At 42.8% G+C, this 22,797-nt stretch overlaps 1 long non-coding RNA gene across 2 annotated transcripts; it reads right to left on the minus strand.

Annotated features, from left to right (window-relative positions):
• Positions 1 to 7,908: 7,908 nt before the first annotated feature.
• Positions 7,909 to 21,109, minus strand: LOC118521252 (uncharacterized). Of its 2 annotated transcripts, none has more exons than XR_013442974.1 (3): positions 21,031 to 21,109; positions 11,439 to 11,618; positions 7,909 to 8,320 (listed from the first exon to the last, which is right to left on the minus strand). It is a non-coding gene; the product is annotated as an uncharacterized LOC118521252 (long non-coding RNA). The 2 variants fall into 2 exon arrangements; XR_004910078.2 differs by lacking the exon at positions 21,031 to 21,109 and adding an exon at positions 20,645 to 20,768.
• Between the last annotated feature and the right edge of the window lie 1,688 nt (positions 21,110 to 22,797).

Genomic DNA, 22,797 nt, shown 5'->3' on the forward strand with positions numbered 1-22,797 from the left:
AACTATATTCTTGGGTTACGCATATAGTGAATATGTTCACTATTAAGAATATAGCTATGGGGCACCTGGGTGGCTCAGTCAGCTAAGCATCTGCCTTCAGTTCAGGTCATGATCTCAGGGTCCTGGGATTGAGCCCCACGTATGGCTCCCTGCTCAGCAGGGGAGTCTGCTTCTCCCTCTCCCTCTGCCCCTGCTCATGCTCTCTCACTCTCTCAAATAAATAAATAAAATCTTTAAAAATAAAAGGATAGGGCGCCTGGGTGGCTCAGTCGTTAAGCGTCTGCCTTCGGCTCAGGTCATGATCCCAGGGTCCTGGGATCGAGTCCCACATCGGGCTCCCTGTTCGGCGGGAAGCCTGCTTCTCCCTCTCCCACTCCCCCGCTTGTGTTCCTGCTCTCGCTATCTCTCTCTCTGTCAAATAAATAAATAAATAAATAAATAAATAAAAAAAATAAAATAAAAATAAAAGGATATAACTATATAGAATGAAGCTAAGAAAGTTCAGGCTGGGAAAACACTACCTCAAGAAATCAAAGGCTATCTATAAAACTTCCAGTTATGTATTATTACTAAAATATATGTTTTGTCTTTATAACTGATAAAATAATTCCACAAAAAAAAAAAAAATCACAAATGCAGAGTGATTGTTTCAGTTTGACATTAGGTGCAACATTCCTTAAAATGAGGTCTACCAATCCGGGGGTGAGGGGTGCATATATGGGGGAGACTATTCCCCAGTTTGAGAAACCAACATAATGTAGTAGATCCCAAAGCCGGCTTTATGTTAGAGTCTTCTGAGGATTTCTGTAAAAATACACATGCCAGGCTCTATCCCAGACCTACTAAATTAGAATTTCTACAAGTGAGGCCAAGGAATCTGAATTTTAACATGCTCTCCAAGTGATCCCGATGATTGGCTATTTTGAGAACCATTGATCGAGGAGTTCCTTTACTTCTCTCCATCAATTAATGCTTAAATCCATTCTACAATTTCCTGATAAACACTCATCCTGTGTTAGCTTGACTCCCCCAGTGAGGGGCAGATTGCTTTCCTCTGAGTCAGCCCATTCTGTTGTAGACACTATTGTTGTTGTTTTTTTTTCTTATATTGAGCTGAATTCCCTTTCCCTCAAGTTTTACCTAAGGGTCAGTCTGGTGATACAAAGAACAAATTTAGATCAGAACTTAGAAAATTATTATTAAACAATAATATTTGTCTGATAACCCTCTTAAAACACCCTGTCTTCTAAAAGGCTGGTAATTCTTGGAGAGTTTTTTTTTAATTTTATTTTATTATGTTATGTTAATCACCATACATTACATCATTAGTTTTTGATGTGGTGTTCCACGATTCATTGTTTGTGTATAACACCCAGTGCTCCATGCAGAACGTGCCCTCCTCAATACCCATCACCAGGCTAACCCATCCTCCCACCCCGTCCCCTCTAGAACCCTGAGTTTGTTTTTCAGAGTCCATCGTCTCTCATGGTTCTTCTCCCCCTCCGATTCCCCCCCCCTTCATTTTTCCCTTCCTGCTATCTTCTTCTTCTTCTTCTTCTTTTTTTTTTAACATATAATGTATTATTTGTTTCAGAGGTACAGATCTGTGATTCAACAGTCTTACACAGTTCACAGTGCTCATCATAGCACATATGCCCCCCCAATGTCCATCACCCAGCCACCCCATCCCTCCCACCCCCCACCACTCCAGCAACCCTCAGTTTGTTTCCTGAGATTAAGAATTCCTCATATCAGTGAGATCATATGATACATGTCTTTCTCTGATTGACTTATTTCGCTTAGCATAATACCCTCCAGTTCCATCCACGTCGTTGCAAATGGCAAGATTTCATTCCTTTTGATGGCTGCATAATATTTCATTGAATATATATATACCACATCTTCTTCATCCATTCATCTGTTGATGGACATCTTGGCTCTTTCCACAGTTTGGCTATTGTGGACATTGCTGCTATAAACATCGGGGTGCACGTACCCCTTCGGATCCCTCCATTTGTATCTTTGGGGTAAATACCCAGTAGTGCAATCACTGGATCATATGGTAGGTCTATTTTCAACTTTTTGAGGAACCTCCATACTGTTTTCCATAGTGGCTGCACCAGCTTGCATTCCCACCAACAGAGTAGGAGGGTTCCTCTTTCTTCTTGGAGAGATTTTTTGACACAAAATCTCAGACTGAACACACTATGTTCTATATAGTGGAACTGATTCTTACAGGCTTTATTTAATCATAATGATTCATAAACTGTGGTCTGGCTGGACTCCTAGGAAGTATCCATTATTTTCTTTAGGAAATTTTGGGAAAAAATATGTAAAAATATATGTACAAGGATTGTGTTGAGGAATGGAATTTGTTAAGGAAGGTAGCTTTTATATTTTTCTCATGATGAATCTTTCTGTTTGTTTCTTTGGATACCATTAGTTTATTATAAGGGAGAGCCATGAGAATTACTCACATGATGAAGGATTTCACAACTTCACTGGAATGGGCACCTTTATTTGATGCCATTTCAGTGATTTATTTCAGTCTACATACTTTCCGAGGATGTCACCATCTCCAAATAAGAAATAATCCTTGTCATCTAGAACTACTTTGGTGCCTCCATGGTCTGGGAAAATAACTTTATCTCCAACTTCCATGCTAACTGGTTGAATCTCTCCACCCTTTCCTTTAGAGCCCCACCCAGCAGCTACTACTGTTGCTTGCAACGCTTCTCCTTGAGATTTTTTAGGAAGTATAATGCCTCCTTTGGCTACAGTTTCTGCTGCACTCCTTTAAACTCAAACGGGAAGAAACTTTCTAAATGCCTGTCCTGCCCTGACTCCAGCCTCCGCAGTTTGTACTCTGCTCTCTGGAGCTGCCTGGTCAAGGAGACCTGTAGTCTGACCCTCGAGCCCCGTGAAAGTGGGGGGAAAAAAAAGAAGTCTCATGATGAGTCTTTTGATTTTATCTTCAAATTCTTGAAATGTTTCCAATATTGTTTTCCTCCAACCATCCCTCACTCCTTCCCTCCCTTCTTTCCTGCTTTCCTCGGGCTTGTCAACGATGGAGCAGGGTAGAAGTGGGAGGAGGAGAGCCAGTTTGGATTTGCTACAGCAACCTAGGAGTGAATAGACAGAGTAGGGTAGGGGCAATGAGGGGGGAAAGAAGAGACAGAAAGGAGAGTCAGGGAGGGAGACATGCCAGGACGGAATCACCACGCAGATACAGGGGCACAGGAGGTGGGGGAGAGAAAATTTGGAGGCAAGGGGGGAGCGATTGGCAGAAATCACAAGATCTAAAGGAGTGGATGCTGAGGAGAAGATAATACATTTTGACATACTGATTTGAAGAACAGGTGGAGAGTGTTTAATAGGTTTTGTAATGTAGTACTGGAATATAGGACCAAGGTTAGGACAGAGGAAAAAAGCCTTAAGTCAAAGTAATAAATCTCAAAGACTGAAATGGAAAGCATCAGCGAGAAGGTCAGAGGAGTATGTTGACAGAGGTAATCTTTCTTAGAACTTCTAGAATAAGAAGAGAGTTCATGCCCAGTGACCCCTATTTAGTAATCCTTTGCTTGTAATCCTGTAACACCAATATCTCAGGGTCAAATTCCCTTCTAGTTAAAGTTTCCCTGATTTTCTGCTACATTTTCTAATAGATTTATCTTAGGTTTTTACAATAGATTTTACTTTTCCTCAGGATTGATAAATTTTCACTTCCTTTGGCTGATCTTTTTTTTTTTTACTGTAGCCATTTTCTGCCCAAACTCTGTAAGTTGTTTAATCTGTCCTACAGCAAGTTCTTTGTTTTTAGAACTCTTTTTTTTAATGTGATAAAGTGCACATAGCATAAAATTTACCATCTTAACCATTAAAAAAAGTACTGAAATTTCAGTGGCATTATTGTGCAACCACCACCATCATCCATCCTTAGAATCCTTTTCATCTTGCAAAACTGAAACCTGTACCTATTAAACACTAACTCCCCATCTCCCCTGGAAACCACCATTCTATTTTCTATGAACTTGACGGCTTTAGGTACCTCATCTAAGAGGACTCACACAGTACTTGTTCTTCTGCGACTGGCTTATCTCACTCAGCATCATGTCCTCCAGGTTCATCCAGGTTGTAGCTGTGTCAGACTTTCCTTTTTTTTTTTCCTTCCTTTTTTAAGGTTAAATAACATTTCTTGTATGGATATGACACATAGCATTTGTCCATTCATCCGCTGATGGGTACTTGAGTTGCTTTCACTTGCTGGCTATTGTAAACAATGCTGCTCTCGACATGGGTATATAAATGCTTCTCCGAGATGCTGGGGTGTATACTCTTCAATTACTCAATACCTTTTCAATTATTTGGGGTATATACTGGGTCATATGGTAATTCTATGTTTGTGGCTTTTGGGGGATAGGGGGTGGACCGCCGTACTATTTTCTGTAGTGGCTGCACCATTTTTATATTCCCACCAACAGTGCACAAAAATTCTAATTTCTCCACATCCTCGCCAACACTTGTTATATTGTTTGTTTGCTTTATTAATAGTAGCCATCCTAATAGGTGTGAGGTGACATCTCATTATGGTTTTGATGTTCATTTCCCTAATGATTCGTGTTGTTGAACATCTTTTCATATATCCGTTGGTCCTTCTTCCTTGGAGACATTTCTAGTCAAGTCCTTAGCTCATTTTTAAATCAGGTCATTTGCTTTTTTGTTGTTGTTGTTGAGTTGTCCATGTAATTCTTGATGGTTGTGTTTCTCTAAGTAATTTCTGTCCTCCTCTTCCTTCTTTTAGTTTTTCATATTTTGCCAGCAAAGTGTGTAGCTTCTTTGAACTCTACTGTGTAGTTTCAGTGTTTATTTAGGAATGAAAACAACTTGAAAAATAAAAATAGAAGAAAACAAAAGAAATGCAGTAGCTTCCAACTGGAATCTGGTGAATTATTACATAGTTCACCAGCAAGTCTTATGAAAAAGGAATTTTTTGACTCATGTAAGCTGAAAAGTATAGGGGAAGAGCTGATTCACTAATTTAAAGCTTAACCTAGGGCTCCAGCAGAGTCACCTGGATCCACCTCTTGGCTCTGCTGTCTCTGGGTCTATTCCATTTTGAGACAGCCTTTCCCAGTGTGGTTTTAAGATGGTTGCCAACAGCAACTCTCTTCTTTTTCCTCCTCATTTCCTGCCACTTCCTCCTCTCCTTCCTGCTCTTTTTCTTCAGTGAAGTTTATTTTGACATAATTAGATTTACAGAAGAGTTATGAGAATAAGAAAGAATCCCTTTATATCCTCTGTGAAGGAAAATTCACTTCCTGTGTGTCTCCTTTACTCTCAACACTACTTCCACACTTCACTCCTGACACCAAAGGTGTGCTGGTTTTTACACACATTAAGCAATTCTGCAACACCACCAGGTGTCCTGCAAGTTAACTCAGTTCTGACACTGTCTAACTGGAGATAGCATCAGATCCCACAGTGAAGGGCTGTTTCCCTGTTTTCACGTGGCAATCACAATTCACCTGTTTCTGACCAACCGGCTATAAATTGAAGGTTCCCATGACCCCCTTCTCAAGTTTAATCATCTTGTTAGAGTCACTCACAGAGCTCAGAGAAACATTTACTTCCATTTACTCATTTATTATAAAGGATGTTCTAAAGGATCCAGATGAATAGTTGGATGAAGAGGTATATAGGGTGAGGTCTGGAAGGGTACTGAGGATAAGAATTTCTGTCCCCATGGAACTGGGATGCAAAACCGTGGATGTTTTCACCAACCCTAAAGCTCATCAGACCTTGTTGCTCAGGAGTTTTTATAGAGCTTAATCTTCAGCCCCCTCACCTTTCCAGAGGTTGGTGGGCATGGCTGAAATTTCCAACCCTCTAATTACTTGATCTCTCTGGTGACCAGCTCCATCCTGAGGCTAGCTTTGGGGCCCAGCGTAAGTCACCTCATTAGCATAAACTCAGATGTGCTCAAGAGGGGCCTGTTATGAGTGGCAAAATGTCAAGGGTTTTCGGAACTCTGTCCCAGGAACCATGGACAAAGACCAAATGTATCTCTTACTACACCACAACCGTTAGCCATGGTCCTCCCTTGCTAACTCCTTATTCCATTTGCTTTACCATTCTTTTTCTTGTTCCCTGCTTTAATGTATTATCTCTGTGTGTGTGTGTGTATAATGTAATTTTCCTGAAACATGAGTGAGTGAGTTGCAGATGTGATGACGCTTTATGTCTAAATACTTGAGCGTGTATTACCTAAAAATAAGGATATCAACCACAATACAGTTATCAAAATACAATGATCAAAATCCAGATATTAAAGTTGCTATGTCAGCTAATCCACACACCTTATTCCAATTTCACTAATTGTCCTGGTAACATCTTTTATAGGCAAAGAAAACCACAGATTATAAATCGCATTCTGTTGTCAGCCTCTTTAGATATTGCTGAATTTCCCTCTGTAAGGCTGTAACACTTTGCATTCTCACCAGCAATGCATGATAGCAATAGCTCTATTCTTTTTTTTATTTAAATTCAATTAGCCAACATATAATACATCATTAGTTTTTGATGTAATGTTCAATGATTCATCAGTTGCGTATAACACCCAGTGCTCATCACATCACGTGCCCTCCTTAATGCCCATCACCTGGCTACCCCATGCCCACCACCCCCCTCTGAAACCCTCAGTTTGTTTCCTAAAGTTGAGAGTCTCTCACGGTTTGTCTCCCCCTCTGATTTCTTCCCATTCAGTCTTCCCTCCCTTCTCCTATGATCCTCTGTGCCGTTTCTTATATTCTACTTATGAGTGAAACCATATGATAATTGTCTTTCTCTGAATGACTTATTTCACTCAGCATAATACCCTCCAGTTCCATCCACATTGATGTAAATGGTAAGTATTCTTCCTTTCTGATGGCTGAGTAATAGTCCATTGCGTGTGTGTGTGTGTGTGTGTGTGCATATGTGTGTCTGTGAGGCAAAAATATACACATAAATAGTATTCTGAACCCAGCAGGTGAATATATACATACATATATCATATATATCTCTCACATCTTCTTTATCCATTCACATCTTCAGAGAAAGAATCCAGTAAGGTCCGGGTCACGCATCAATTTTTTTGAATTGAGTGTTTTATGTCCTGATTGGTCCAATTTGGGTCATATGTTCTTTCTGAACCAATTACTGTTGTCAGGGGAAATAGATAGTGCTGATTAGCTTAGCCTGGGTCACATACCCCTCCCTGGGAGCCGATGGCTGGATTCAGGTTCATCTGCTGGGCTCAGACAGGGGGGAGGGCTGGTTTTCCACAGCAGGATTGGAATACTATTTCTATAGAATAGAACTGGATGAAAGCAACAGAAACAACAACAAATATCCAATACATTCTCCCCGTAATGGGTGCCTGATGAGCACACACAGCAAAACAATAAATATCTACTATGTGCGGTGAAAGTGAGAGATACTAAAACCAGAACATAGATAGACCCCCACCTAATTTTTCATTTTCATGCAGTAAATATTTTAATATCTCTTCTTTTATTCGTAGCACCACTCATTCTGAGAGATATTTGGGTCTGTCTAATTTTGTTTTATTTTTCAGTTGAACCAACTCTCAGCTCTAGGTAGCAGCAGGAAATTGCATATTTATCCTACTTTTGCAAAGTATGTACTAAAAAATAAAAGTATGTCCTTGAAATAATTTCACTAAATGTTACTCAAGTAAATAAACGTAAGCCCAGTTTTTGCTTTTGTTTTTGTTCTAACCTATAGGTCTTTTGAGACCATGATCTGTCTTAAAGAACTTGGGGGCTATTTTCCTCAGTTTCACAAACAAACAAACTGTCATTGTTAGAATGTTTATTTTCCTGCTTTTTCAAATGACAGAGAATTTTCATCTTGCACAGAAACTGGAGGGCTCTTGGTGAAGGGTGATGATCTGTGGCTGTTCCGCACTTCTTCTTATGCTTGTTTTTCTTCAGATTGTAAAGATTCTAAATGGTCAACTGCCATCATAACAGATCCTACGCCAGTTGTCTTACCCCGGGGCAGTTTCTTTAAGCACAGAGGCATTAACCCTTCCAGATATATCTGTGCCAGCACAAACCAATCTCTTGTTTTACATCCAAAGAGTATTTTGGAAAATATTTTCTGAACCTAAGTGCTTAGTGTACTTTGAAGAGCACACATTTTATTCCTGTAGTCATCAAACTTCAAAAAGTCCTACCATTCCTTGATGTAGGAATGTACTCGTTTTTATTTTCCATAATTAACTTCTTATTTTCCACTCAGCAGAGTCCAGAAATACCTTAAAAAAAAAAAAAAGAATCCAATTTAAATCAGTCTCTTCCCATTCTTCATCAACAATTTAGACAAATATTAAACAGAGGAAACTCAGTGATGGCCTAGCTTGCATCTTTCCCTTCATGTGGATCTGAAGGAGAAAAATGCAAGGGAGCGTTTTAGGGAGGTGTTGGAGGATGCAGGGAAGGGGCATGAGCCCTGGGAGACAGAGGCAGGACACCTGAGTCCTAAGGTGGCTGTGTAACCACAGCCAAGCCACAGATATTTCTAAAGGTTAGACCATGATATCAAAAAAGCACAAAAAACCAAAAACTTCAGAATTTAATCAAAAGTCATAATTCTCCCAAAAGTGACAATGTGCATCTTCCTGAAAAAAAACATTGTAACTTTGTAATCTCATAATTCAGATTGCCCAGATGATGTTATTTGTATAGATTTCCCTAATATAATGACAAAATCTGTCCTTTCAGATGGTTACTTTTATTCTATTGGAGAGGGGAAGGGAAGAAGGTGGATTCCTGTGATGAAGTTCTCTTCACCCAACGCAAGGTAAACTTGAGGCCGTGTCTTAATAAGGAAGACAAGCCTTAGGAAAAGAAAGGAAAGACAGATGACCAATTCCTTTAAAAACAACTGATCTGGCTTCAGATTGAAGGGGCCTGGGAGGATCAGTTGAGGCTCTTGAGTGATGCTGGCTACTTTTCCAGAAACTTTCTTGTCCCAAATTAAACAGCAATTATATCTTAGAACCCCCATTTGGGGGGCCTATATTCTATTTTCTATAACACTGGATTAAAATGTGGAAGAATTTTGAAATAAAAGAGAAACAGAATGAGACAAAATAGTCCCTAAAACCTCTTTAAAATAAAAAAAGTGGTCCAGATGAATGGATAAAGAAGATGTGGTATATATCTACAATGGAATATTATGCAGCCATCAAAAGGAATGAGATCTTGCCATTTGCAACGACATGGATGGAACTGGAGGGTGTTATGCTGAGCAAAATAAGTCAATCAGAGAAAGACATGTATCATATGACTTCACTGATATGAGGAATTCTTAATCTCAGGAAACAAGGGTTGAGGGTTGCTGGAGTGGGGAGTGGGGTGGGAGGGATGGGGTGGCTGGGTGATAGACACTGGGGAGGGTATGTGCTATGGTGAGTGCTGTGAATTGTGCAAGACTGTTGAATCACAGATCTGTACCTCTGAAACAAATAATGCAATATATGTTAAGAAAAATAAAAAAAGAAGAAGATAGCAGGAGGGGAAGAATGAAGGGGGGGAAATCGGAGGGGGAGATGAACCATGAGAGATGATGGACTCTGAAAAACAAACTGAGGGTTCTAGAGGGGAGGGGGGTGAGAGGATGGGTTAGCCTGGTGATGGGTATTAAAGAGGGCATGTTCTGCACAGAGTACTGGGTGTTATGCACAAACAATGAATCATGGAACACTACATCAAAAACTAATGATGTAATGTATGGTGATTAACATAACAATAAAAAAATTAAAAAAAAACAAACTTATAGAAAAATAAAATAAAATTTAAAAAGTGGTCTAAATCAATTTCTAGAATTCCAACTGGCAACTCTGGATAGTCTCATTACATACCAGAGGAACTGTTTCAATAAACATCCACCAGGTCTGAAGGCTTTGCCTCCAGGTCTTAATTAAAAAATTATCCCACAGTCTATGTTCATTATTTTTTAAAGCAGACTGTATCTCAAATTTTCCCTATATTACTGCCACTTAGTCTAGAAACTACACTTAACTGACCCCTGTCCCTCCAAAAATAAAATAATTTAACCACCAGGAAATGTCCTGGGAGGGATTCTTATTAGAGAATATTTATTCATTCATTTAAATCTTAATTAAGAGCATCTGGACATGCAGTAATGAACCAAAACAACGCCTCTGATCTCATGAAGCTGGATTCTAATGAGGAGAGACCTACAATAAACAAAGAAATATATAACATCAGCTGAAGACGAGTGCTAAAAGTATGAGTGCTGGGACACCTGGGTGGCTCAGTTGGTTGGGCGTCTGCCTTCGGCTCAGGTCATGATCCCAGGGGCCTGGGATCTAGTCCCGCATCAGGCTCCTTGCTCAGCAGGGAGCCTGCTTCTCCCTTTCTCTCTGCCTGCAGCTCTCCCTGCTTGTGCTCTCTCTCTCTGACAAATAAATAAATAAAATCTTAAAAAAAAAAAAAAAAAGTATGAGTGCTAAACGTTTGTTTGTGAAACGGAGAGGAAAATAGCCCCCAAGTTCTTTTAAACACTCTTCTTGCATCATCTGGATGCAGAGAGCAGGTGGGGGGCATGCATTCCATTTAGGTAGGGTGGTCCACGAAGACCTCTCTGATAAGGTGACATTTGAGCGGAGACCTGAATGAAGGGAGGAAGGGAAACATGAGGTCATCTAGAACAAGAGTTGGCAAATGTTTTCCATGAGGGGACAGACAGCAAATATTTTTGGCTCTGCAGGCCATATGGTCTCTGCTGCAACTCTTCGACTTCACCCTTGGGGCAAGAAAGCAGCCATGGACAGCATAAATGAATGGGGGAGGCTATGTCCCACCAATCCCATAAAATTTTGAATTTCATGTGTCACAAAATATTATTTTTCTTAGAAAGAAATATTATTTTCTTTCTAACCATTTTTTAAAACATTTTTATTTATTTATTTTTAAGATTTTATTTATTTGACAGAGAGAGACACAGCGAGAGAGGGAACACAAGCAGAGGGAAGGGGAGAGGGAGAAGCAGGCTTCCTGCAGAGCAGGAAGGCCGATGCGGGGCTTGATCCGAGGACCCTGGGATCATGACCTGAGCCGAAGGCAGACGCTTAACGACTGAGCCACCCAGGCGCCCCTCTAACCATTTTAACATGTAAAAAACATTTTTGGCTCAGAGGCCATACAAAAATAAGCTGCGGGCTATGTTTGCTGACTTCTGATCTGTGACCCCTGATCTCAAGTAAACATTCCAGGAAAGGGAAGAATCAGGCGTTGCACAGGAGCATGCACAACTTGATCAAAAGCAAAGGAAAGTTCTATCCAGAGGCATCAATTAGTAGTCATCAGGGGGGAGAGCCCCCTACACTCATTCCAAATTATTTTTACCTGGTATGTCAAGCTTCTAACTGTTGAGTATCTTAGGACCAAGCTATGTTGTATTGGTCCCCCTTCAGAAGACAGATCTCACATTTCAGAGGGATGGATGGATCTGGAGAAATTTCTCAGAGGAAGTAGGTTTTGAACTGGTTTGGCTTTGAACGATGAGCAATGTTTTAACAGACAGGCCTGGACAGGGAGAGAGAAAGAATATTCTAGTTAGAGAAACAACCTGAATAAAGGCCCAAAAGTAGGGGAGTAGCATCTTGTGGGTTACAGGTCCTTTTGGTCCTGTTCCAAGTACTGTGTGTGTGTGTGTGTGTATTGCATATCCCTATACCTTGAAATGCAAACCTCCAAACAATGGTTCTCAAATTCTGGCCTGCATCAGAATCACCTGGGGGGCTTATGAAAACCCATTGCTAGACCCCACCTGCGGGTCTCTGATTCAGCAGGTCTGGAGAGGAACCTGAGAATGTGCATTCCTAGTCAGTTCCCAGGTGAGGCTGATGCTGCTGGTCCTAGGACCCCACTTGGAAAACCACTGCCCTGCAGGGTTGTCTGGTGCAGAGCAAGGGTGGGGTCTGGCAATTGCCCGTTGCCTGGCTTTCCAGACGGGGCAGTGCCTGACCAGCTACGGAATCCATGCCCATCACAGACTTCCTTATGCATGAAATCTGTTCCGCTCCTGACTTCTTTCCTACCACTATCCAGAAGGGCTAAAATTTGTACACGTTTCATGTCATGGTTCTGCTTCCAGATTAAAAAAAAAAAAAGCCATAGAGACATATTTTTTGCCACCAATAACACAGTAATAACACAGAGTAGCATGCACCACACTGAGCATTCAGAGACTTATAGGATGTCGCCAGGGAGGCAAAAGAAACTGGAGACATTTTGGAATTGACTTACACAGTGCGTTTGTGTATCTTTCTCACAAATTAAAGGCCAAGATTCAACTTGAATTCTCCAGCAGCTAAGAATATCACAATTAAACTTCTTATTATGCATACTATTGATTCTTCTGTCATAACCATTCTTTAAGACTGGTAGGTAGCAAAGCTAAGCAGCACATTATTTCTTTGAAATCATTCATTTGCACCAAATCTCCAGTGATTAGCAAAAAATCCAGAAGGTAGGCAACTGGAAGATCAATACGCTCCAAAAGAAATATGTTTTTTAAAAATGGAAAAATACCAAAAACAAAAATTCTCCTTTGTGTTCCAAAATTAAACAGTGAAAAGTGAAGTGAAACACCCGTATGAATTTGGGAGGGGCACTTCAAAAATAATTAAGTTAAGGGGCGCCTGGGTGGGTCAGTCAGTTAAGTGCCCGACTCTTGATTTCAGCTCAGGGCATGATCTCAGGGTTGTGGGATCAAGCCCCGCGTTGGGCTCCATGCTCAGTGGGGAGTCTGCTTGAGATTCTCTCTCCCTCTGCCCCTCCCCCCACTCACGCATCCTCTCTCTAAAATAAAGTTTTTTTTTTTTTAAATCAAGTTAATATTGAACTAAAATCTAATTAAGAATATGGAGCAAAAACTCAAAGTTTGAATGATCAGAATAACCTCTGTGCGCTGAGCTTGCTGCTGACCGGTCTCTCCTAAGGAATAAGGCCCTATCTACAAATTATTTACAAATTCTGTGGCCTTACCTGCTAAGGTTGGTGTCTCACGACCCTGTCCCATACCCCCAGCTATGGCTTACTGGGCATTCGATCCAAAAGCGACCCATCTCAGACAAGCCAGCAACCTATGATGTGGGACAGACTGGGTCAGCTAGCTGTAAGAGCCAAGTGAGGGCTGATTGTGGACCATAGGCAAAGTGAGGGTATGAAGAAGCCCAGTGGTAAAAAGAGGAGGACTGTGTGTCCAGACTCACAGGAAAGAAGTAGAGAGGCCATTAGTTAGAGATCACATGGCCACTACTGGAGAAAGGGACAGGCTTGTTCTGGATAGTTCTCTCGTCCCAGTACATGTGTATTCTTAGAGTCAACTATCTTTTCATTGAGATAACTAACTCATGTGAGTTTCTTTAAAGGGATCTAATGCAATCAGCAGCTGTGTTTCTAATTATTACTATTATTTCTAACTAGGAAAGCAGCAAAACTTTTGTTATTTTAAAACATTTTAGCACATCTACCGGGGAAAAAATGGTTTAGAAGCAGGCATGGATCTAGGTTTTGTGTGGTCTGAAGCTTATACAGATTGGGTGGCCATCTTTAAGAAAAAGAATGCCAAGTTACCCATAAAAAATAGGGAGAGGGCCCTAGAAGAGGAGACCCATGTAGGTGAGGAGTCTTAAAGCCTGAGCTTCATTAACTTTATGGTAACTTCAACTCCATTTACAAGTGAGAACATGATCCAAAGGGGCAATGTGAGCTTAGACACTTCTTTCTCCAACAACAACCATGTTTAATTTAAGTAAAAAGTGCCCCCCAGAAAATTACATTATACCATCTTCATGCTTTACTTCAGTGTTTTTAAGCCTTAGCAAAAGAACTATTCATGCGTATGACTGGCACTTTTTAAAAGATGAAACAGAATAGGAGAGAGGAGAAAATATCAGGGTGCATCACATGATATCAGGAAACAATTGTTCCGTGACACTTTTGTTTCAGTTTTACACTTAAAATGCCAGTGATTCTCAGGATCTCTTCATAGGCTTAAAATATAGGCAGGACCTCCCAAAGTTTTTGCTTGTGTGGGATATAGCTATTACTATTTGCTGTATTAGAAATTAAAACTGAGAATTTAAAATATAAATATAAATAAATGTATTTATATTTATATATTATATATTATTATTTCTCTATATTTATATTAATATGTAATTGTATATAATATATATTTACATAATAATATAAATATATATATTTTAGACTAGTCAAGTGCAGTTGTGAGAAGGGGGAAAGAGTAGAACAAGGCATTCAATCTGTAAATGACTGTGAACAATCAATAGAGATAACTCACTACCTTCGGACCAGCCTAAAATATATTAATTTTTTAAGGTTTATATTAATAACTGTTGTGGTCACCCCAAGGAGGCAGGATGAGCCCAACGGCTGTCACAACGAACAGGGTGTTTCGGTGGTGACCACCACCAAGAGTCTCTCTTCTCTTGCTTTGGCTTGCTCACTGGCTCCGCTGCCCGCTGCCAAGCATGTATTTTGAGTGGCTGCCCGCTGGCCAGAGTGTTCTCTGAGCTGTGCTGCTGCCTGCTGGGGGGACTGCACTTTGTGCTACTTTGTACTGCATTTGCTGTGTCCTACCCAGCCTCTGGTAGAGATGTAGCCAACCCAAGTGGAAAGTTTCGATAATTAGTGTTTAGGGCCTGGATTGAGACCCTCTTTAAAGTAGTCCTGGGTCATATGTCTCAGCCTTTGCCAGATGCCATCATGCTGGAGGACCCCTTGGCTACCTGGGGAGCCCCTGAGGATCAGTAGAGTGAATAGCAATGGGAGTTTGAACACTTTACAGACAGCGTTGCCATCATCACACATGAGGGACCTTGCTGGAGAGTTGCTGGTTTCCATCCCTTTACTGGGACATCCCTTATTAAGAATGGGACACAAGGGTGAGCACAATTAGCTGCACTACAGGCAGTCAGTTTAGCACAGGTCCCTGGCCAACAATTGACCCCATCTGCACACTTTTACAGGTACTAGGGTCATTCGTTGCCAGCGCTCGGCCATCTGGCCCAACCGATGGCAGCAACAATTCCAAGGCCACATCCTTATGGATAAAGAGCTCTGGAAATCTATTGCTAACAGACACCCAAATTATAAACCAAGGTCACACATATCTCTGTATGTACTAAAACCACAGTTTGAGGGTTCACCAAGACATTTCTTTGCAGTCCCAAACTTTACTGATAGTGACCAAGCCACACATTTCACTTTGCAAAATACATGATGCTGGGACCTTGAATGAGGTCTTCAACTGAACTCCCTAACCAGACTCAGGCTACTGGTTTCATTGAACAGTGTAGTAACTTATCTGTTACAAGTTCACATTCAGTTAAATGAACCATGGCATTTTCAGTCAGTAGTCAAATATCAGGAGTGAATTTTAATAATCAGTCTGACTCCATTTTTTATATTTGAGTGCTGAAATCTTTCAACCTCTACTCCTCATGTTTCCCTCTTGCCCACATCTGGGAAGGCAAAAAGAAACTCATGAGCTCCTTCCCTTGGTGCCAACAAAAAATTCAGATCACAGAAGATCTGGTCCATATGAGGGAACCCTTGCTCCAGCCCCACCTCCTAACCATGATAAAACTCCAAGCCAGTCACCTCTCCCTGCTTTCTCAAGCCATATATGGACCATCCTGGGAGCCTGCCCTGCTCTTCCCAGAAAGCCTCATTATGCGAGTAATAAATTGCTTTATGCCCTCTTGGTGTATGTGTGATGTATCAGTCTAAAAAGCTGAGCCAAATTTGGGATGTGGGGTCCATATATCTGCAAGGGGTGACCACAACAATAACAATAACAAACCCATTACATGTTAAGTAAAAAAAAATTTTTTTAATAAATATTTTTTAAAACAGGAAAACATTCAGTGAGGAGAATGGCATTTTTTACATTTTGGGGGGAAATCTCTTTGATGCTTAGTTTAATAGAAGACACTTTGATTCTCATATTCTTCATTCAGTTTATTGCGATGTGCTTCTCTGGTTAAAGGGTTTGAAGAAAATACATCCTCACTGTTATGTAGTTAGAAAGAGGAAGAGTATTTTAATAACATCTTTAGATAACTGTAGCTATTTTTTTTAATCTTTTTTTTTTTTTAAGATTTTATTTATTTATTTGAGAGAGTGAGAATGAGAGAGAGAGAGGGAGCACATGAGAGGGGGGAGGGTCAGAGGGAGAAGCAGACTCCCTGCTGAGCAGGGAGCCCGATGCGGGACTCGATCCCGGGACTCCAGGATCATGACCTGAGCCGAAGGCAGTCGCTTAACCAACTGAGCCACCCAGGCGCCCTGTAGCTATTTTTGATATTGCCCCAGACTTGACAAGTGGTAGTTTCCCAAGTTGCAGTGTGGAACCTGAAACCATATCAATGTACTTGTCATACTCTGCTACATTAAAATCCATCCTGCATTTTGAATGGATCTTTTACCCATGCATGTTTTTTTTTTCAACATCATGCATCAGTCATTTGGAAAATATTGACTAACTGAGTTATACAAATCTTACAAAAGTTAACACATTTCATTATGTGATATTAAAAAAATCACCTTTGTTAATATGACTACCAGCCTTATCAGAAAAGCCTTTACATGTTGGGAAACCGTCAAGTTCATACTGGTGGGTACAAGTTTTCCAAAAATTCTATTTTTTACTTGAGAACTCAAATTGTATCACTGTGAACAAATGCTGTCAACTGTTGTCCTTAAAGTGACAAGCTCCCTTCATTCACTTTCGAGGAAATGCCTGCCAAATCTTCAAGGGTGAATAAATCTAGTTTGTCTGTTAGGTGTTCTTTCAGAAAGTAAAACTGGTGCCCCATGAAAGCTGCAGCTAGTTCAGTCTGCAGCTCAAACAGTGTCCAGTGATCTTCTTGGACAACCGTGGGACTGCAGTATGCAGCAGAGCGCTTTATGCATACTTATTTCATACACAGGATAGTAAAAAGATGTGTACGCAAGGAACAAGATTTGATATAATGAGTGACTTTTTACTGCTTTGTCAACAAAGTTCCTAAATGATACTGACTTTTAAAACAATCAGCAGCGCATGGAGTTAGAAGAATGCCACCATGACTCATACAATTTGGCGCCACTGCCTTCACGGATTCTGAGGCACCAACAAATTTACTGCCTCTGTTTTTCACCGTAAGTCAACACAGTATAAAGGCAAATAAGGTCTGGTGTTCAGAGGCAGGTGATAGGAGGCTGTGAGCTGAAACAGGGTGTTGTTGTTTTTGTTGTTGTTGTTTAAAGATTTATTTGTTTATTTATTTGAGAGAGAGAGCACGAATGGGGAGAAGGGGAGAGGGAGAGAATCTCAAGCAGACTCCCCGCTGATCGTGGAGCCAGACGTGGGGCTCAAACCCACAACCCATGAGATCATGACCTGGGTTGAAATCAGGAGTTGGACGCTTAACCAACTGAGCCACCCAGGTGCCCCTGAAACAGCATTTTAAACAGGAAAAAGCAAAGGCCAGGAATCAAGCAGTCAAGGGTTCTAGTCTGGCCTCCGTGCTACCGAGCATAGAGATTTACATGTAGTAGGGGATCAGTAACTATTTTGTTGGTGACTGATGAACTGTGTGGCCTTGGGAAATCACTTAGCCTCCATGGGGCTCAACTGACTATAAACTGAGGTGAACTAAATGTTCTCCTACATTTGGAAAGGTACCAGTGGGCACAGGCGGTGAAACCCTAAAGGATGTTCCCTTATACACGTGCCTTTCTACAGGGGAGCAGAACACAAGGATAATTTGCTGTGCCAATTCACCTGGGCAGAAGAATATAATTTTCTGTTCTTTATAAATTGCTGCCAGATGGTCGGCAACATCCATTAAAATCTTCACAAAAGACTCCAGTTTATTTGGAGCTGGGGGAAGCGAATGAATCTGAATCAAATGAAAAACCAGGAGATGTACAACTGAATAGGGAAAGCATTTGTCCCGTGTTGAATAGGGTCCCCACCCTGCCAAATTCATGTCCATCCGAAACCTATGAATGTGACTTTATATGGAAGGAAAGTCTTTGCAGATGGAATCAAGTTAAGATGAACTCGAACTGGATCCAGGTAGGCCCTAAATTCAGTGACTTGGTGGCCTTCTGAGGAGAGGGATATTTGGAGACAGAGACCTGGACAAAGAGAGAAGAAGGTCATGGGGCCGTGGAGGCAGAGACTGGAGGGACACAGCTGCATGCTGAGGAGCACAGAGGATTGCCAGCTGCCAGAAGCTAGAAGAAGCAAGGAAGGTTTGCCTACAGGTTTCAGAGGAAGCACAGCCCAGCGGACACTTGTTTCAGACTTCCAGCCTCCCACACTGAATACATTGTTCGAAGCCTCCCAGTTTATGGAACCTGGTTATAGCAGCCTAGGAAATGAAGACAGCATCTTACAAACCTTCCGTGTGAGAAAATGTAATGTCAGGAATTATGAATAGTTCTTGGACCTCTCTAGGTCCAAAGGTATGCATTCTCTAAAAACATTGCCCTGCGGCTGTGACCAGTAATTAAAGAGATCAGTTTTTAAAAGGTAACAGTGAAAACCCATGTCATTTAAATCAGGAGGCCTTGTAGGTATGACCTGTGTTGTTCGGACACAGGCCACTGGTGCCAACTCCCTAGGAAGACCCGTTTTCCCCACACAATTTTAGAAGACCCCAGAGCAGGGCCCTGACTGGGATGAGGCAAAGGGGCGGTATGAGTGGTTCCCTAAATGCTACACCCTGGGGCCTGCCCTTCCACCACCTTCACGCTGCCCCAGTGTGCTCACAAGTGTACACAAACAAAAAGATATTTAGAAGCCATACCAAAGATACCCTGGATAAGAGTTCCCTCCGCGGGCAGGCAGACTCTGCATTTCAGGCAAGTCTCCAGGTGACTCTAAGGATGAACCAGGTGGTGCTGGTAGAGTGGGATCCCGGCCAGGCCCAGAAATATGCTTCAAAATATATACATGCTCCTTGCCTTACACCTGCTACGTTAATATGGGTTTAAAACGCAGAGACTCCAAGGGATGTTAACACAGTCTCACACTTTGTAGAGAGAAGTGTTGAGAAACTAGAGAAGTTGAACACGAGGAACAAATGAATTAAAGACGAGAGGGTAAGGAAGGCAAAGGAAGTCATGAGAGTCCATTTGTACAAAATGTCTAGAATAGGCTAATCCATAGAGACCAAAAGTAGATCGGTAGTGGCCAGGGGTTGGGGAGAGAAGGGCATGGGGACGGAGTGCTTAATGGGTATAGGGTTTCCCTTTGAGGAGATGAGAAGGTTCTGGAATCTTCACTAGGTGAGCAGATAAATAAACCCCAGTTACAACATAGAATGTTATTTAGTGCTAAAAAGAAACGAACCATCAAGCCATGAAAAGGCATGGAGGAAACTGAAGTGCATACTACAAAGTGAAAAAGCCCGTCTGGACAGGCTACGCACTGTGTGATTCCAGCTCTAGAACATTCTGGTTGTCAAGGAGGAGGGAGCGATGGCTCGGTGGAGCACAGAGGATTTTTAGGGCAGTGAAACTGCTCTGTATGGTGGATATACATCATTACAAATACGTCCAAACCCACAGAATGACAACGAGAGTGAACCCCACTTACAAGAGTGAACCCCAATGTAAGCCATGGAGCGAGGTGGCTCTAACACGTTGGTAGTCTCTGTAAATAACCCAAAACCTAAGCCAGAGTCAGCGCCCTTAAATTCCAGAAAACAAAATTTAAGGACAAACAGCCAACTAGGCTATCCCAAATAAGGCAACCACTCATGCAACAGCCAATCAAATCCTTGCTTTGTTTTGCTTCCATATCTTCTCGATAAAAACCTTTCTGCCACGGGCGCCTGGGTGGCTCAGTCGGTTAAGCATCTGCTTTCGGCTCAGGTCATGATCCCGGGGTCCTGGGTTCAAGTCCTGCATTGGGCTCCCTGCTCCTCGGGAAGCCTGCTTTGCTTCTCCCTCTCCCACTCCCCCTGCTTGTGTTCCCTCTCTCACTTTGTCTCTCTCTGTCAAATAAATAAATAAAACCTTAAAAAACAACAACAACAACAAAACTCTTCTGCTGGCTCCTGTCCAGAGTGCTCCTGACCACTTTTTGTTGGTCCTGCCTGATTCAAATGATGCTTGCTCGAATAACCCCCAGATTTTTACCGTGCCTCAGTTTACCTTTTACTAGTCACCATGTACTGGTGTGCACGTTCTAGCTGGGAAGAACGGCTCTAAAACGTCCTCCAGCTCCGGGATGCTGTAAGGAAGGGGACCAGACAATTCCAGCAGAGTCTTAGAGGAAGTCTCGGGTTGTTAGGTCTCCACAGACACCTTCTCTGCCCGCCTACTGAGATGTGGCACTTTATTTTTTTGCACCTTGGAGTTTTTCACTTCACAACTAATTTTAGAGGCATTTCCATATCAGCATATTCTTCACGACTGCATTAGAGTCTTATAGCAGCACAGACAGTTTTGCTACAAGAAAGCACCCAATTTATTCCGCGCGATCGATACATCAGGGGACTATCTGAGCATAGTGGGAATTTCACCTTGGCTTCTGCGTGATTTCTTCTTCAGGAAATGCTAGGTGGCGCTGAAAACCTCTCGCTGCTGAACTGAGCCACAGCAGGATCCACGAGCTGCACGCAGGTACGCGGCTCACGCACCCTCCAGGGGCTCGGCGGGCTGCTCGCAGTGAGCCACACCCGTGCTGGGGACATGGCACTTCCAAAGAAATGTTACAAGAAGGGATCCGCCCAATCTGCACTGCACTTGTGCGACCTAAACGCCCAAACCTCTTTTTCTGGATAGCTCATGCCAAAACACTGGAACAGCAAAATCACAAGCAGCCGAGACATTTAAAGAGACACTGAAATTTCTCACATGCAAGAGAACCACATTTCCTTCTGACATTAAAAAGGTTCTGAACACTCACGTGGGAGGATCTGATGAATACCAGGGGAGAAGAAGAGTAAGAAAATCGTGAGGCCAGGAGGTGGCGCCTGGCACGTAGCTGGGAGCCTGGCAGCCCAGAAGTAACCTTCTAGAGAACTGAGGCTCCCCCAGCGACGTGGCCGTGTGGAAACAGGGCCCCGGGCAGGACAGGGGATGATCTTAGTGACCCAACAGCAGACCAGAAAACTGAAAATGACTTTTTGCATCTCCTACTCACTCCCCAGCATAAGCTAGTGGTTCGCAAAATGTAAATGGACCCCAACCCAAGATTCAGAGCAACACCATCTGCATTATAAGCAAGCAGCCCAGGAGACCTTGCTGTGGGCGAGGTCCTGAGGTCGCGGCTATAATGATTTTGGAAGAAACCAGCACATTTTACAACTTCAGGTTTGAGCACATTAATAACTAAAATTGAATCTCACCTTTCGGTCCACAAAAGGCTTTCACGTCAAAGGTTTTATTTGAGACTCAGAATTACCCTTTTATAAAGGGGGAACCTGAGGAGTCAAGCCAGCCCACCACCCACAGCCTTCTGAGTGCAATGGAGGGGCCTGTTCCTCAGCTCCAGGTAGACCGCCCCCCCACCCCCAACCAGGGCCCCAGGTCAAAGCCAGACCAGGCAGGGGTTAGCTGGGTAGTTCTCCAAACCTGAGAACCAGATCAGCTAGGAACCTGTTACAAGTGCGCTTTTGCGGGCCCCACCCCAGACCTATGGTTTGGGAGCCTCTGGAGGGGTCCAGCAATCTGTGTTTTAACAGTCCTCTTGAGGGGATGCTAATGCTTGAGAACCACTGAGCTACCTCAACCAGACCCTAAAACTTAATGGCATCCTCGGTGTCCAGACTGCTGAGCGAAGCCATCAGTTGGAGGCACCACAGAGGGTACAGGGGGTTGGAGGGGGGCGGTGAGGGCAGGCCTGTTTCTAAACCTTTCCCTCTAGTCAAGTGAGCGTAACCCGGTGCTTGGGGCTTGCCCGTTTTTTTCTGCTTCTCTGAATGGCCACCCTCTGCCCGCAGTTCCACCCTGCTCCCCAGGAAGTTTATCTGGTATCAGATAAACTTTATCTGAGCCGGCCTGCTTCTCAGCCGCACCCTTCCCTCCCGCAGGCCATCTGGATGCCAGGGACCTTCAGCCCCGGCCCCAGCTTGAGTCCTGGCCCGAGGTCCCTGAGAGGGAAGTCTGGAAGCAGCGCCAGCCCACCCTCCGGGTATAGACGCATCCTCTTCATCTGCCTGCCGGCCTCCTGCCAGTTCACGCTTGCTTACTTCTTTCCGATCAGGCTGTTTGGCTCTTGAAAGCTGAGAATTCCCTGCCTCCCACATGGAGAGGGCTGATACCTTGTCTTATCTGCAGCCCAGGCTCAAAGCACTCCCTTGTGACAGCTTTTCTGGGACCCACCCCACCACCCCACCTCCTTCCCCGGAAAAGTGAGCCAGTTCCTCCTCTGGGCTCCTGTGGCCCCTGGAGTTCACCTCCAGCACTTACCTCACTGTATTCCAACTCTGTGTACCCCCCTGATATCCTTTTTGGATTCCCAGTATCTACGCCTATTCCTGGCCCAGAGGAGGATGTCAGTACGTGTTCAACGGAACATGTTAGATGTTCCAAATGCTAGCTGGAATGGATGTTTGATTTCCTCCCAACCTCAGGCTGCCATCAGTGTACCTTGCTTTCTGCACGCAGGTTCCTAGAACGTGGAGCCCAAGTGTGCGCACTCACATAAACGAGGGGGAGCAAGACATGGAGG

Source organism: Halichoerus grypus, chromosome 12 (genome assembly GCF_964656455.1).
Source record: "Halichoerus grypus chromosome 12, mHalGry1.hap1.1, whole genome shotgun sequence".
Lineage (NCBI taxonomy): Eukaryota > Metazoa > Chordata > Mammalia > Carnivora > Phocidae > Halichoerus > Halichoerus grypus.